Source organism: Triturus cristatus, chromosome 6, assembly GCF_964204655.1.
Source record: "Triturus cristatus chromosome 6, aTriCri1.1, whole genome shotgun sequence".
In the NCBI taxonomy this organism is placed as follows: Eukaryota; Metazoa; Chordata; class Amphibia; order Caudata; family Salamandridae; genus Triturus; species Triturus cristatus.
The window spans coordinates 1,654,365,256-1,654,382,244 of NC_140589.1; the positions used below are offsets into that span (position 1 = coordinate 1,654,365,256).

The 16,989-nt window shown below is 46.2% G+C and overlaps 1 pseudogene; it reads right to left on the reverse strand.

Moving 5' to 3' along the window:
- Positions 1 to 7,836: 7,836 nt before the first annotated feature.
- Positions 7,837 to 8,465, reverse strand: LOC146821766 (THO complex subunit 7 homolog pseudogene; annotated as a pseudogene).
- Positions 8,466 to 16,989: the final 8,524 nt, after the last annotated feature.

The following is a 16,989-nucleotide window of genomic DNA, read 5'->3' on the forward strand; positions in this document are numbered from 1 at the left end:
TTAGTTCCGTAACTGGTTGTGGGTTTATAGGAGAATAGCGTGGGAAGTAATTGAATTATAATAAGGTAATTAATAATTGATATTTATTAGTATTTATAATTATTAATTGGTGATTAGTTTTAATTAATTAATTAATTGATAATTATGTTAATTGTATTAAAAAAATTGGAGTGGGTTGTGGGTTTATACTGGAGTGGAGTGGGAAGTAATTTAATTATAAATAATTAATACATATTTTTTATTAATTTATATTGATGTATTTAATATTTTATAATGTTAATTGTGGTGAATATTTATTGTTAATTAGGTATTAATTGATTATTAATTTGTATTCATTAATTGTTTATTGTGTTAATTGTGTCATTTTTTAGGACCGGTTTAATAATTGTTTATAATTTGCTTGTTAGTTTTAATTAATTGAGTAATTAATTGTTAATTAATGATGTTGTGTCATGTTTTACGACATTGCTGGTGTCATTTATAAGGGAATATGGTGGGAGGTAAATTCTTTTTAATTAATTAATTGTTTGTTAATTAATGCTAATTACTTTGCTGGAGTGGGAATAGTAAATTATTCCCCTCCGCTATCCAACACTTTCCCTACTGTTGCACTTGCTGGAGTGCGAATAGTAAATTTTACCCCTCTGCTATCCAACACTTTCCCTACTGTTGCACTTGCTGGAGTGGGAATAGTAAATTATTCCCCTCCACTATCCAACACTTTCCCTACTGTTGCACTTGCTGGAGTGGGAATAGTAATTTTTACCCCTCTGCTATCCAACACTTTCCCTAGTGTTGCACTCCCTGGAGTGGGAATAGTAAATTATTCCCCTCCACTATCCAACACTTTCTCTACTGTTGCTAGCCTTGGAGTCGGAATAGTAATTTTTACTCCTTCGCTATCAAACACTTTCTCTACTGTTGCACTCCCTGGAGTGGTAATAGTAAATTATTCCCCTCCACTATCCAACACTTTCCCTACGGTTGCAGTTAATGAAGTGCAAAATGTAGTTTAAAAAAAAATATATATATTTTAAAATTTTAATTTATTATATATACATTTTATTTTTATTTTAATTTTACAGATGTTTGTATATATGTGTATTTTAATTTTTAATATGTTTCTAACATTTTATAATTATTACAATATTATGTATTAATATTATTAAGTAAATATACATATATGTTATATATATGTATGTTTAATTTATTTTACATTATTATTTAAACATTTTAAAATAACGATATTTTTAACAACGATATTTTTGTTCAATATTTTTGTACTTACCATTATGTAGATAGTAGGTCTATATTTTTGACAAATATATTTTTGTAGGTCGACATTTCTGTTGTCAATATTCTGTCAGTGATCCGTATACAGCCCAAGGTTTTGCTGCTCCCAAGCCACTAGTTTCTTAGTATGTGGAGTGAAATCTATGGAACCTTTCATTCAAGCTCATGACCCCTAACGTGGATTTATCTACATGAAACTCGGATGAAGACATCAGGGCACTCTTCTCAAAAATGTTACCACCATCATCCATAGGTTCCTGTTTCATAAGAACTCCATGCCATTCCTTTACTTGTCCAAAATTAATTTCACCCACTGCTTGGACATGTATCGGGTCTGTGAAATGGTCCCAGTATCAAGATCATCCTCATGATCCCAAGCAGGAGGTCCCAAAAATGCGATCATTCTTGTCAGACAGTGACGTCCACTGCCCAGGGAATCAAGGTATACAGTTACTACTGAGAAATTGGCAGCCCAGGAGGATGTGTTTGGGATTGAGGTCTTCCAGTTCAAGGATCAGAGGAGCAAAACCTCCAAGGCAGTTGGACCAAGATCCTGCCTTCCTCTGTCTTCCATAAACATTTCTGCAAAGCTATGGAAATATACATCACAGATGTTACAACCACCAGCCATTGGAGAAAAACCCAGCAAAACAAACAACTACATCCTGACATCAGCTTGCCTCCCATTGCCACTACCAAACAGGCATACCTTCCAGCCACAAGCACTCCCTTACTCCTGTCTGACCCCATCTCACAAGGGGAAGCACAGTATTCACTCATCGAATAGGTTCACATCGAGCATCAAAGAATTTCCAACTGACTGCTGAATGCCCAGCCTGAGACAACCATGTATTTCCAAAACTTTTACAGAAGATCTGTCAATAGATAGACAAAAAAGCAGGTTGTCACTTCTTGTCCCCACAGGTAGACCTGAGAGGAATTGGAGGAATTTGATAATTCCATATTACTTTTGTAATGAAGAATTACTTATAAATTCTGCCGCTCTGCCAGTGAAATTATCCTGCAGTAAATTGTTTCTAAAGAGGGCTGGAAGAGGGAGCAGTTCCACAATATTTAAAAATCATTGTATATAAAATGCATATGAAGTGATTACTGCGGATGCAGAGTATATAAGGGCGCAGAGAGGTATGCACTTAAGTGGTTTTTAAATAGGTAGGCAAGAGGGAGCAGTCTCTGAAATACTCTGCAGTAATCACTACAGAGTATATAAGGGCACTAAGTGTGTTTGGCTGCGCTACTTTCTTAGTGTAAAATGCATGCTAGCATCCATGTTGAGGGTTCATTTTGCGCTAAGAAGATAGCACCAAATGGCCACTCCGCCCGTTTCTGTGGAATCTTGAAGAATTGTAATGTAATTCCACTGAATTCTGTGGAATCAAATTCCGCCAATTCCACCCACCCCTAACCATAGGGTATGAGATAGAAGGAGGCAAATCTATTCTGTAAGAGTGAGCGAAAAAACCACAAAGACTTCTTTTGGGGCAGCCAGGAGCTTCCAAAGGTCAGTTGGCAAGGAAGCATGATGCACTGTGTCAAGAGTCATTCAATCAATCAAAGGCTTGTAAAGAAGACTACTCATCCATAACGGTATAAAAGCGATGGGGAGAGGGGTCTACAGGTCCATCAAGGCACTGTGGTTCAACAGAAGAGCCAGGTCTTTTGGTCCTCCTTAATTGAGGCAGTGACTGTGATTGCCCGAGATGGAGGGGCAGGGCGTTCCAGTTATTTGCTGCTTGATAGGAGAAGGATCTTTCTACAGCTGTGATCTTGTGGATACGTGGGACGGTAATCAGGATCAATTGGGTGGAGTGGAGGTCTCTGGTGGGTATGTGGAATGAACGGTGGTGGTTGAGGTACGCACGTCCCGTGTTGTGTAGGGCTTTGTAGGCGAGGAGTCCAGGATGATGCCAAGGTTCTGCGCATGGTCTGTGAGCATGGGGGAGGTTCCAAGTGCTGCAGGTCACCAGGAGTCATCCCAGGTGGAGAATGTGGAGCCCATGATGAGGACTTTGGTCTCCTCAGAGTTGAACTTGAGGCAGCTGTTCGTCATCCAGGTGGTGACAGCCTTCATCCCGTCGTGAAAGTTGTTCTTGGCAACTGTTGGTTCATTGGTGAGGGAGAGAATCAGCTGGGTGTCGTTGGCTTGGAAGACGATGTTGAGTCTGTGGTTTATGACAATGGCTGCAAGCGGGGCCATGTAGATGTTGAAAAGCATGGGGCTCAGGGAGGAGCCCTGAGGCATCCTGCAGCTGATCTCTGTGGGTTTCGAGAGGAACTGAGGTAGCCTGACTCTCTGTGTTCAGCTGGTGAGGAAGGACCAGATCCATTCCAGCGCTTTGTCATGGATTGCCGGTGCCGTGGAGTCTTGTGCATAAAGTGTTGTGAAAGAGGGTATCGAAGGAGGTCGAGCGATCCAGGAGGATGAGGGCTGCAGTTTCGCCTCAGTCGAGGAGTGAGTAGATGTTGTCTGTGGTGGCGGAAGCCAGATTGGGAGAGGTTCAGGATGTGGTATGCTTCGATGAACTCTGAAAGTTGGGCGTTGATGGCCTTCTCGATGACCTTGGCTGGGAAGGGGAGTAGCCAGATGGGTCTGAAGTTTATTAGGTCCATCAGGACAGCAGAGGGTTTATTCAGCAAGGGGTTGATCTCTGCATGTTTCCAGTTTTCTGGGAATGTGGCACAGTTGATGGCGCAGATGATGGTTTGGCATAGTTCGGGGGAAATGGTGATGCCTGCTCTGTTGAAGATGTGATGTGGGCAGGGGTCTGAGGGTGTTTCAGAGTGAATGGTCATCATGATCTTGAGAGTGTTGTCCTCTGTGAGGGGGGTTCAGCTGAGTAGGGTCAGTTGGGGTCTGGCGCCGTAGGGTACCATGGTTGCGTGTGGGGTGGGAGGGTCTTGGGTATTGAGGCTGTCAAAGCTGTTGTATATATCTCCCTGATCTTGCTGTGGAAGTAGGTTCTGAGGTTGTTGCAGAGGTCTTGGGGGGGGGGGGGGGTTGTCTGCTGGCTCTGAACTGGGTCTGGTGAATTCTTGGACCACAATGCACAGTTTCTTGCTGTTGAGTGCGTTGGCATTGATCCTTTCTTGTAGGGCGTCTTTCTTTGTTGTTCTGTTTGAGGTGGTAGTGTGCGGTGACAGCGGTCTTGAAGGCTGAGTGCTATTCCGGGGTCTTGCTGCTCCTCCGTCGCTTCTCAAGACATTTACAGATACGTCTGGACTCATGAAGGTCAGGAGAGAACCAGCTGACTTTCTTGGAGTGCCTCTTGCTTGGGGATTTCTTCAAGAGGGCCATAGTGTTGAGGCAGTCGGAGATCCATTGATATAGGTTGCGTGCTGCGGTGTTGGCAGCTGTGGATGCCAGTGGAGGGGTTTTGCTGAGGGCGGGGGTGAGCTGTTCTTTGGTGACCTTGTCATAGCGGTGGGCGTGTTTGTGTAGAGTGGGTTTAGTGAAGGCAAAGTGGACGCAGCGGTGGTCGGTCCACTGGAGCTCAGTGGTGTGGCGGAAGGTGAAGTTGTCTCTGGCTGAGAAAATGGGGTTGAATGTGTGCCCTGCTGAGTGGGTTGGGGAGGTGACCCGTTGTTTGAGTCCGAAGGTAGCAAGGTTCTTCAGCAGGGACGAGGTGATTTTGTTGTTGGATTTTGTTGTTGGAGTTGCCCAGGTGAAAGTTGAGGTTGCACCGAAGGGTGTAGCCTGTGGAGGTGAGAGCATGGGGGTGTGATGAAGTTGATGATGGAATCGCTGAGGTGTAGATTGGGTCTGGGTGGTCTGTAGATGAGAGTGCCGTGGAGAGAGGTGTTCAGGTCGGTCTGGACCTGGAAGTGGAGATGCTCCATGTTATCTGAGAAGTCGTCTGCGTGGGTGGTGAGGCAAAGGTTTTGTGTACAATGGCGATGCCTCCCCCCTGTTTGTTGATGCAGTCCTTGTGGGTGGCTGTACAGCTTGGAGGCTTGGAGGCGGAAAAGCAGGAATCGGTGCTGGAAGGGCCGGGGGGTGAGCAGCGGCAGGAGCATGGGGAAAAAACAAAAGAGGCACAAGAGAAGACGCAGAATAAAGCAGAAAAGTGAAAAAAGTTAAAAGTGAAAAAGAGAAGGAAAAAGGAAACAAGCATTTACAATGCAATGGTCTCGGCAATATTATAGGTAGAGCTATTGGTATTGCTCATTATTTTTTTATCATCTTTGTGTCCCTAAATAAATGGCATTGTCATTTCTATTGGCATTAGCTTTTTTTTTGCATAAGTGATACCTATTGCATTAGCAGAGAGAGAGTGAGGTAGTGAGATAGAGAGAGAGAGTGAGGTATTGAAAGAGAGAGTGAGGTAGTGAGAGAGTGAGGTAGTGAGAGAGAGTGAGGTAGTGAGAGAGTGAGGTAGTGAGATAGAGAGAGTGAGGTAGTAAAAGAGTGAGGTAGTGAGGGAGAGGGATGTTGTGAGGTAGTGATATATAAGCATAGAGTGATGTTGTGATGTAGTGAGATAGAGAGAGAGGTAGTGAAAGAGAGAGTGAAAGTGAGTCAGTGAGATAGAAAGAGTGAGGTAGTGAGATAGAGAGTGATTGAGGTAGTGAGTGAGAGTGAAGTTGTGAGGTTGTGAGCTAGAGAGTGAGGTAGTGATGTTTTGAGAGAGAGAAGTTGTGAGATAGTGAGGTAGTGAGATAGAGTGGAGTAGTGAGGTAGAGAGTTATATAGTGAGAGAGAGAGTGAGGTAGTGAAACAGTGATGTAGTGACGGAGAGGTCAGATAATGAACCCACATCAAACGAACCCAAAGAAGCTTCAAGATAACTTCTCACACAACCGCTCAAAGATAGGAAGTATCTGTTACAGGTATGCTACAACATGAACGGGGCAGCCTCCAAGCCTTGAGCACAATATTTAAGCTCTTCCACCATTATCCACACAAAAAAATCCTTCGGCAGACCGGACAGTCCTCGACCTAAAAACATGAATAAACGCTGGTCTGTGGGTCCCTTCCTCACACCTCTGCTGCTCCTAAGAGCCAATTAGATTGGTCAATCTAGCGATCACTGCCGAGTCCATAGCGAGGCATTAACAGTCTGAAGTGGGGGCAGCCAAACAAGGGGGCTAGGAGGACCCTCCCAGTGCCAGCCGACCTCTTGGACGGAGGGGTGCAGGGGGTGAGGGCCTACGACGACGTCATGCCGTCTTAGTAGGGAAACCACGGCCGTGGAGAGCGTCGATACCGATGGCGTGAAGAAGGCCTTGCTTTACGGACAGCGACCTCTACAGCTTTGCCAAGTCTTCCCTTTAAGGCCTCAACTGAGAAAACGTTCCACGGCCTTGTCCCCTTGCTAAAGCCCTGTGAAGACCTATCACACAAGCACTAGGACCCGATAACAGCAGGTTAAAGGCCACCAGCGGCGCATCCTCCTGGGATGGACTATCTAGCTGGACCTCACCCTAGTGACGCCGGGAAGGACCACGCAGCCAAGCAGCCAACCAGCATGAGGACTCAGCAGCAGACACGTGCTGGGAGAACCCGGCTGGGAGCCGCAGCACGGACAACCCAGCGCACACTGACACGGGTTAGGGCAGGACAGCGCCACCACCCAACACCATGACAGTGTCCCTCTCATCCCTCCCAATCCTCCCGCCCACGCAAACACGGATCAAGAATAGAAACCGTCACACAGAGAATCTGTGCTAGAAAGAGTCACAGCTGCAGAATACAACCTGCACAAAGCGCCAAGAAGTCAAATAACTGGCGAACGCCGTGCTATACAAATATACCCGATAAGATATTAAGACTCCGGAAGCGTTTGTATTTACCCTCGGTCATCGATACGCCGTGGGGTGAAGTTGAGCGCCGTGAATATGCAAATATTGCCCCCGTCGTTGGAGCGTACTCGCGCTCTGGACAAACACTGTCCCTTCGTGGGAGTGCCACCCGCGCTCGAGAATCAGCAATGTCCCCCAACCGTTGGAGTCTCGTTGGACTCTGCACCAATATGGGGGGCCAATGTTGGGGCGTCCCGCTGCCTTCCGGGACCGCTCCTCTTATTAAGCAAAATGCCCCCGACTTTGGAGCCTAGACAGATACGTGACCCCTCGAGCCTTGGAGCCACGCAGGCTCTCAAAGACTACTCTGCGGCCGTTGGAGCGACCTCGCTCTGTGTCCGACCAAACTGCCCCGGCCCCCTCTCTCGGAGAGAGCCCCACTCACCGGGCGCAGGGAGGACTCCAGGCGTCTTGCACCGCGGAGGGGGCAGGCACCGACGATGTGCCTCGCGCCCCCCTCCGCACCAGCTCCGGTCGTCTTCCTCTCCTCGGGGAAGCGCAGCTCTCCTGGCGGCCAATGCAGGAGCGCGGGGTAGGCTCCCGTCGCTTCCTGCCTCTAAGTCCCGCCCCTGTCACAACTCCGGCGCCTGACTTCCGGTTTCGCGGGCGGCAGCGGCGGAGATCTACAGCGGTAAAAGAGCGATGTACGGCGGGGTGGGCACCCGCCGTAGGAATAACTTAATAAGCGGGGTAGGCACCCGCCAACGAATGCCACCCAGCTTCTCACGGTCTACTCTCACTCTGCGTGTGCATTTCCTGTGACTCCTCGGCCAGTTTTGCGTCGTTCTCCAGGGTCTGCTGTAGCTCGTGGATGGAGCTGAGAAGGACGTGGAACTGTTTGCGCTTCAGCTCCAAGCGGTCTTCCGTATCTCCTTTGGTTTGAGTCAGGCGCCCTAGCTCCTCGCTCAAGCCCTCTAGCTGCCCCAGCGTCTAGTGTCTGTCCGGGTGCCTTTGAAGCACTTTGCCCAGGGAGTCGTATTCCTGTCGGTTTTTCCGAATCTGCTTGGCATGCAGGATCTGCCTTTAGCAGTCGGAGACCTTCTCGCGGGCTGCAGCAATACTGCTCTCTATGTCCGCGTACATCTGCTCATAATTGAACGTCTCTCGCAGGTTCATGTTATACACCAGAAGGGCTTTTCCCATTGCGAACTCACACTGCGAGACTGTGGCGAGCATCTGCTGGTAGGAGACGTCCCCGTCCTCAGAGTCGGAGTGACACCACTTCACGAAAGACTTAACCAACAGGCTGAGGCGTCGGTCATCACCGGCACCGTCGCCATCGATTAGGAGCCGCTTACGGATAATTTCGTCATCGGTGACAGCCCCCATGCCTTAGACGTCCTAAACCAAGAGTCAAGTAAGTCGCAGCAGTCACCGTAATCAGGCTATCACAACGCAAAAGTCGCCGAGCTGCAAACTGCCACAAAACCACACGTGTTACAGAGACCACCAAAACAGAATCAGCAGCCCAGAATTATTTGCTGAAGTCACCCCTAAGCTCTTCTGCTCACTCTATCCGGTGAAGCCTGCCCCGGCAGCGCCGCCACCAGCACAACAACACGGCGCCGGACGGATGGATCCTCACGGCCAGACTATAGCAAAAAAATGGCGGATGGAAGCTTCGAAACTTTTTCGGATTCGGGGGCGTGTTCCTGCTGTTCTAAAAGGGCGTGGCTAAAAAGTGGAAAGAACAGCAAGGAACACGCCCCCGAATCTGAAAAAGACGGAGCCTATTTGGAGGGACGGCTCTCTCCTCCAATGGCGGGCCTCCGTTTAGGAAGCCAGCCAATGGAGGAGAAGCAAAAAGAGAGGCGGGCTAAATAGCCACTCTAGGAAACATTAAATCTTCCGACTTCCGGTTCTGCCTTCGGCAGACCGGTAGTCCTCGACCTAAAAAGAGATCAGAAGGCAGAGAGACAGAGAGCAGAGCAGAGAAGCTCCCCACAGGGCCACCAGGGATGAGGCACAGATGCGTGCCTGCAGGTGGAGGAGGGCCTCAAACTCTGAGATGCGTGAGAAGTCAAGAACTTCACTGACAAGCACAGTGAGATCGCTCCTTTCCCTGTGCAGTGGGTGCCATATATAGTGTCAGGGGGAGGGCTGGACAGCTGGGAGGTGGGAAAGCGAGAAGCGGCGCTGGATGGGGCAGGCCACAGGAGTTGAGCAGCAGCACGGGGAAAAAGGCGCAACAGAGGCAAGAGAAAGAAGGAAGAAAAAAGATGAAAAGTGAAAAAAGTAAAAAGTGAAAAATAGAAGGAAAAAAAAGATCTGAAGGCAAAGGGCAGAGCAGCAGCAGAGCAGAGAAACTCCCCACTTGACCATCAGGGATGTGGCGCAGGCAGGTGCCTCGAACTCTGACCAGCAAGGGTCAGGGGCAGCAGTTACTTTGGTAGAGCTGCATGGGAAGTGAGACACTTCACTGACAAGAATGAAGAAAAGATTGATGAAACATAAAAGTAGGTGCTTATGATTTATATATCTTTAAACTGCGAACCTCAACAACATACACCCTGAACGGAACCCTCAACTACCAATCACCAGGATCACCTGGACCACAAACCACTTACACCAACAACATCAGAGATTTTGTCTCCCTCCTCACCATCGACTCCAAAACCTACATTTAGATAGGAGATCACAACTAAGACCTGGATGACTGGAACAACCAGACTTCGTAAAAGTCTTGGAAACCTTGGACTGACTCAACGTTACCGTATCCACCCACTCCACCAGACACAGCCTTGACCCCGTTTTCACCAAGTTCAATGGCATCACAGCAATTAAGTCTCTCACCTGGACCGATCGTGTCATTGTTCACTTCAAAATCAACATCCCTCACCAAACAAAACCCACTACCACAAGCCTGGCCAGATGAAAATGGAGCAGCATCTGAGAATGTAATTGGTCTCACACCCAGTGCATGTACCAGAGTAACACCAGTGATGACCTAAACGGTGACATCAAACAGCCTGATGAGTGGATCACAGAATGCACTGATTCCCTGTCACCATGTAAAAACAACAACCAAAATAAAAGCAAGAAGAGCTGGTACACCGAGGAGAACAAACCACAAACAAACAGACAAGAACTCTTAAGAAGCATCACTCAAATGCTGCCAGCAGCATATCAGAGAAACCAAGAAGAGGGCCCTAGCAGAGAGCATAGATAACAGCTCCAATATCATTAAAAAGATCTTCACCATCATCAAAGACTTCATCACACCAGCCTTCACCACTATCAGCAACACCCCCGTGCAACAACTATGCAGCAACAAAATCAAAGACATCTACAACACTGTTGATCCTTAACTGAACCACTGCAGTCTAAACTCCAGTCTACCCAATAAAAACCTCCAAAACACCCTGACTACTTGGGAAACGGTTACCACAGAAGAGACAGTCAATATTTTGTGGACCATCCACTCCAGGGCACAGACAAAAACCTGATCCCACCACTTCTACAACATGGACACCTCCCCAATCAACAACGTGCTCACCTACATCCTAAACACTTCCATCACCACATGATATTTCCAGAGGCCTAGAAACACTCAGCAGTCAACGCATTTCTAAGGAAACCTATGACAGACCCCACCCAGCTAGCAAAGTACTGCCCAATCTCCCTGCTACCTTATCCATCGAAGGTCACAAAGTCATGGAGAAGGCCATCAACCAGGGATTCACCCACTAACTTGATGCACACCAACTCCTAGACACAATGCTAGGTTTCAGATCCAATCTTCTGTTCTTATGGCTGCAAATGATGATATCAGGATGAGCCTTGATGAAGAAGAAACAGCTGCCCTCATTGTGCTTGATCTACGTACTTGCACTAAACCCTTATGAGAAGACTATATGAAATAGGTATCCATTGCCCCGCCCTCACTTGGATCTGTTCCTTTCTCACAGGAAGGGCACAAAAATGCAGCATGCCACCCTACACATCAGAAGCCAGTAACCTTATATGTGGATCCCAAGGGTCATTTCTCAGTCCAACCCTGGTTAGCATCTACATACCCCCACAGGTCGACCTCAACAGATCACATGGTATCAATATACTGTTCTGTGCAGATGACCCCCAACTGATACTCCCCCTATGAGACAAAACCCCCATGACAAAAAACAACTTTGCCACCTGCATAGCCTCGGTTGACATATGGCTGAGATCAAACTGCCTCAAGCTCAATTCAGACAAAACGAAAGTAGTGATCTTTGGTTGGAAAACATCTGCTTGGGATTCCACCTGGTGGCTGGCAGCCACGGCTCCACACCTACACCCACTGCCCCCTCCAGAAACTTAGGAATCATCGTAGAAGACATGACAGCCCAAGCCACTGGCGTAACAAAATGATGGGGCCCTCTGCAAGGTAGGTGAAGGGGCCCCCTCTGGACTCAATCAGGGGCCTTCTGGTGAGAGTACTGTGCTGAGGAGGCCCCCTGGAGCTTGGGAGCCCCCCTGTATCGTGGAGATGGGGGGGCCTATGTTACGCCATTGGCCCAAGCAAACAAGGTGATCGGCACCTGTTTCCACATCCTGAGGATGCTGTAAAAACTCTTCAAGTGACTACCAGACAACAGAAGGAATAAGGTCACAGAGGACCTGAAAACCAGCAAACTCGACTACAGCTATGCCCTCTACGCAGGATCACCAAATAGCTCCTAAACAGGCTCCAAACCATTCAATCACAGCTGCAAGACTCGTTTTCAACCTACCTCGCCACACCCACATCGCCCCACACCTCAAAAAACTTCACAGGCTTGCACAAACACATTCAGTTCAAACTCCTCACAAAGCATTACACAACATTTGCCCCGCCTACCTCAACAGCAGTGTACACATCCACCAAGCTCCCAGACATGTCCACTCAGCTGGACTCTCACTAGCACATGTTCCCCACATACAAAAGAACAGAGCCGGAGGTCACACATTCTCGTACATCTTCCTCAAAGCATGAAATGACCTCCCACATCACTTCAGAGTCGGCTCATCGCTTCTTGAATTCCACAAGAAGTTGAAGATCTGGCTTTCTGAATAATCTCTCCTGGGAGGCAGCAACCAACCCAGGTGTAAAAACGCCTCAATACCCTCATGGTTGATTAGTGCTCTATAGAAATAGACATAACATAACCGGAGGACAAACCATAATATGCATTTTTACAAAAATCAGTTTGAGAGCCTCCATTTGAACAGGTGCAACTGTGTTTCTGTCTACTTATGCGCCAAAAAACAGCCCACTTTTGTGATCTGCACAAATGCACAGATAACGTTTTTCATCACTTAGTGCACATTTACGAAGGTGTTCCAAAATCTAAATGAAAATATGGTAAGTAAAAGCAGAAGAGCTCAAACAGATGATCAGGTGCATGAATAGCAAAACTGCAGCTAAACATGAGGGGACGAAGGACACTGTTTGCCCAGTGGCGCGTTGGTGATGCCACGGCTCAGGGTCTGCTAATTGTTTTAAATGTTACATTGGATTTAGTTTGCACTTATGTTGGTGATATAGGTTTCAAGGGGGTTTCTTGAATCATTTGGGGCCTGCTGGCCCGTTCATTCCGTGCCTTTTTATATCCACAATTTCTGTGCAACAATCTGCAGCTTGGCACAAAATTGGTTGGTGCTGATACAAGCATTATTTCTCTACTATGGCGAAAGTCGCATGAAATGGAGTTACTGTTCAAAGAAATTGCGTAATTTGCAGAGGCCACGACATGAAAGAGTAGGCACTCTTTTATAAAACATTCATGTAAGTGTCTTAATGATTGAAATGGTTCACAATGAGCAGAACACATTCGACCTAAGTGCTTTTCAAGAACCGTAAATGCAATTCCTTGTAGGACAACCATCTTGGGTGGGTGAGAGGCTCTGACAACTCCCGTCATTGTCACTGTCATTACCAATATGTTCTCATGACAGTCCACAAATCATTGTTCACCTTTTAAATCAATTTCTCCTTATCAAATGAAAGTGGCATGCAGTTCTAAAAGGTGACACCGAGCCTTTCCAAGTCCTTCTGCGGGCAGCTTTTATCTTGAGAAGCGCGAGGTAATAATTGGGCAGAAACAAAATCCAGTCACGAAACTGCATTTTGGTTTACAATATGGTGCAATACTGGGATTAGCTCCCTTTTTGTTTAACAGTTACACTGTACCCACAATGAGGAGTATTATAACAAGCATTTGCAATGCAATAGGTCTCGCATTTATGCGAGTTTAAGCTATCGGCATTGTAAATGACAATACCTTTTATTTATGTACTAAAAACGAAAACAAAAATAAAAGGCATCGTTATTTGCAATGTAAATAGCTGAAACTCGCATAAATGCGAGAACTATTGCATTGCAAATGCTTGTTTGTAGTTTTGATACAGTGCAAACTCTGCCTCAAGGGCATTGGAGCGCGTTATACTTGAACCAGGTTTCTTTTTTTTGTGTGTTTTTTTAAGGGTATGGGAGATTAAGTAATTTGCCCAGAGTCACACAATGTTGAGCTGAAGCCGGAAGTTAAACCTGATTCCTCAGTTCCAAAGTCGGCACCTGTGGCAGTTTAGCCACATCTCGTCTGTGTCTGCTAATTAAGCCTGTCACAGAGCGCTCTTTGTAGAGTCTGTGATATTTTGCATCCAGCTGGAGCGGTCTCTGCTATTTCACTGTCTGTCACTCTAGTCCACAGAGATTTCTGCAGTGCATGATTCTGCAGTAGTATCTCTAACTTAGTTGGAGTCCAGGAAGTGCACACTGAAGGTCGCTGATCTCTGAGTGGTTTTCATTGCTGCCCTGTAATGAATAAAAGTGCCAATGTTGTTTTTAATTGAGTGAACATAATCAGGCAGAAGCTATTTTAATGGAAAAACTTGCGGGCTGAGATTTTACTGAACTAGACTTAAACCAGTTTAATATTCTATGCAACACATCTTCAATTGCTCGTTACTACGCTAGCACATTAAGAGGGTGGAGCATATTTGTGTTTTCTATGGGAGACTAGTGACAGCTCATTTACCTTTGTAAACAAAATGAACTGTCTTATTCTGAAAAACAATTTCTCAAGCCCCTGTAAGAGCACTGCTCACATCTTTGCCGGAGCTTACTTGAGCCGGGGACTTTTGATTGCAGCCTGTTGAGAGGGTGATGGGTTGCCCATCGACAGGACTCCAGACGCAGCAGGGTGCTACCGGAACACAACATGCTGCTTGGTGACCCTCCCACAGTACAGAGAGCTCTGCGAGGGGTCGTGGACGGAGGCACCACACTTGTCTGCTGTTAGCGAAGGCAAGCAGCGTTAAAACAAAGGCGCTGCCCGCCCTACCAGCATCTGCCTGGGTCAAGCTGTCACCTGGGGTGGTAGTGGTGCCCGTGCCTGAAGACAACAATCAAGGCGTAGCCCAGATCCACATACTGCAGAGACACGCCAGGCTATGTGCTTTTTTGATGTAAATCAGTGAAGGCACAGAGGCAAACAATGTGGACGGTGGTTCACTCAGTGAGATTCAGAGGCAGCCCGGCCGGCTGGGTTTGATTGATCTGAAATGATGGCAGCTGTGTTTACACCATGAATAAAGGCAGTGCTATGGGACGTGCTGGCGTGATCTCTGTTTTGTTTGCCGCCCCATTGCAGCCGATTGAAGGTGGGGGTGGTGCATTGTAAGGTTGTTTACAAAAGCGCCCCACATGAATGGCGGCCGTGCCCCTTACCTTACGGCTCGTCTGAAGAAAGCCGCGCTGATAAAAATGCCTCATACAGCAGCACAACCCCCCTCTGTGACCGAGGGGGAGTGAAAGCAGAGATGGTGAAGTGGAGGGGCGTAGGAATCACACAGCGTGCTCAAAAGTCTCCAATTACAATGGCAGGCTACAGCGTGAAAAACAGATGGCACACTGCACTTCAATTAAAAGAAGTGCAAGCAGAGTGAAGTAACACTGTAGTTAGGGACCGCTGTATCGGGACTACACGGAAGTTAGCAAATGACCAACAGCCAACAGAAAGGGAGGTAACAAGAACACAAGTAAGCCAATAGCAAGCGGAAAAACAGATTACATTAAATTTAAGCCAGCATACAGATTACTTTATGTCTCGCTGAGACAGCGCATGCATCGCATGCGCTGTCAAGGCGAGACCTAAAAAGGACACAGAAGATGACTTTTTTGGGGAGATTTTTTATTTTTCGTTTTCAGGCTTACAATAATTCTAGCATTACATTAGTGACAAGAGCTGACCGTGATATCACATGTTTGGAAATATGCCAGCGTTTGGGGGTACATTCCCTTCCAGGCTGACGAGGCGTTACAATGATAGTAACGAAACAATTAAAGTCATAACCGTTAGAAATACAACTCCCGCCTGCTACAGATAGTTTTTACGTGATGTATATCTTTATGTTTTCGTGTATTTATTTATCCACCTTCCCCAGACTCGGAGACCCCTATCTACTTTTGCGGAGTAGCTCTGACAATGTAGTATGTATCAGATGCTGGTAACCCGGGCACATTTGTCCACCAGGGCATCTGTACTCTCCCTGCGTTTGTCATGTATTTGTTTCTCACACTCCAGACCCCTCCCTAATGTATTTTCTCAGGAAGGCCTTTAGCACTTCCTGCCAGAGGTCTGCTATGTTTTTTTTTTTGCAGAGTCCTTGTTGCTCTTCCTTTCACAAAGCTGGCTTCTCTGTGACAACCCAGTTTTCCACTGCCTTCTTCCATCTGCATCATCAGTTGATCCCCAGTGTAGGGATATGTCCCTCCGGGCCGCTGCAAAGGCCAGTTCTGAGAATGCATTACCTACTTTCTTCTCTGGCCTGTGCAGATTTAAGCTCAGCAGACATTTTTCTATTTGAAGTACATTTTGTCTGTCTAATGTGTGCTCCTCCACTATGGCCCAAAACCTCTCTATCACTTGGCAAGTCCATAGCATATTCACAAAACTGCCATCTCTATGATTATAGGCCATAGAAATACTAAGAAGCAAGCTTCCTTTGACTAGAAGTGAACATACTATTGCTGTACTGTGCAAAATAAAATGTTGAAATCTGACCTCAATGTGAAATGCTTAGCAATTTTCATCATAACTGCAGTTATGGTCCTAATCAAATGTATTATTTTACTAAGCAACATATTGTTTGAAGTGATTTATTTTCAGATTCTCACTCTATCTCACATAATGTTTGAATATAACTGTTGCACATTCAAACAATATTTCTTGTTCGTATTAATGAAAAACATTACTAAACAGTATTTTTGCTAAGAAAATGTTTCTTCTCTTTAGTATAGTTCATTGTTCTCGCAATGAAGCATTGAATAATTAAAAGGTTGAAATGTGATTGACGCCTATGGGAACCAAGGCTTATTTTTCCTGTATTCAACTACATAAGAATGTCTGTAGCTAACTTTGTGATGAACTCTGCAAGCCGCATGTATTTTTGTGGGAACAGAGGAGCTGAACCTGCTCACAGATGAGTGCTGCCATCAAATTGGTCTGTAGAGGAAGAACGCTGTTACAATGTTTGCAACATGGATTCATGTCTTTTATATTAGTGCGTGTTCCCAGTTTGCTTCATTGCTTCCCTGCACACTATTTGTTAGATTCATTCCCTTGATGGCTGTGGCTACTGCAGCTACTGTCCTTTATTTGCCTTACTACTTGATGCTGTATTTTACAAATTGCTACTGTAACTGTATGCTGATTCAGTTTGATTTACTGAGACTCAGCTGAGTTTCATGAACTACCTTATATGGGAAGTTCTGCTGCCTTAATTTGGCTTTGAGCTTTATGCTCCTTTAATCTTACTCTTTTCCTCGAAATAGATCTGTTCATGAGTTCTACAAGCTTTGAAATTCCTGTCCTGATCTCTAGAATAGTTTTTTTTTCCTTTATGCAACACGCT